The following is a 437-nucleotide window of genomic DNA, read 5'->3' as shown; positions in this document are numbered from 1 at the left end:
TATTGGTTGTGGAGAGGGGTATGTTTGTGTGTGTGAGGTCTGACACAGCCATCTGAGCTCAACTTGGACCACAAAACTTTCTTTTTTGGAGAGACTTAGTATCACACAGTGGGGCCAGTCCTACATTTAAGGATCAGGCCTCTCTGCATCTACTTTGGAAGAGGCCAGGGTGGTAAGAATTTAGAAGAAAGCAGGACAGAAATCTGAACCAACAATAAATCTCTCTGACCAGGAGATCTTTGATTCTCTTTGTTACACAGACTTGGAATTGATCTTGGCAAAAAGTTGGAGACTGTAGACTTAAGAGAACAGGATTCGGAGGGTCCCTGGCAGGCTCAGTTGGTAGAACATGTGACTCTTGATCTCAGGGTTGTGAGTTTGAGCCCCATGATGGGCATAGAGATTACTTAAAAAAAAAAAAAAAAAAAGAGAGAGAC

The sequence above is a fragment of the Panthera uncia genome (genome assembly GCF_023721935.1).
Source record: "Panthera uncia isolate 11264 chromosome E2 unlocalized genomic scaffold, Puncia_PCG_1.0 HiC_scaffold_19, whole genome shotgun sequence".
In the NCBI taxonomy this organism is placed as follows: Eukaryota; Metazoa; Chordata; class Mammalia; order Carnivora; family Felidae; genus Panthera; species Panthera uncia.
Note: the sequence above shows the minus strand (reverse complement) of the source record.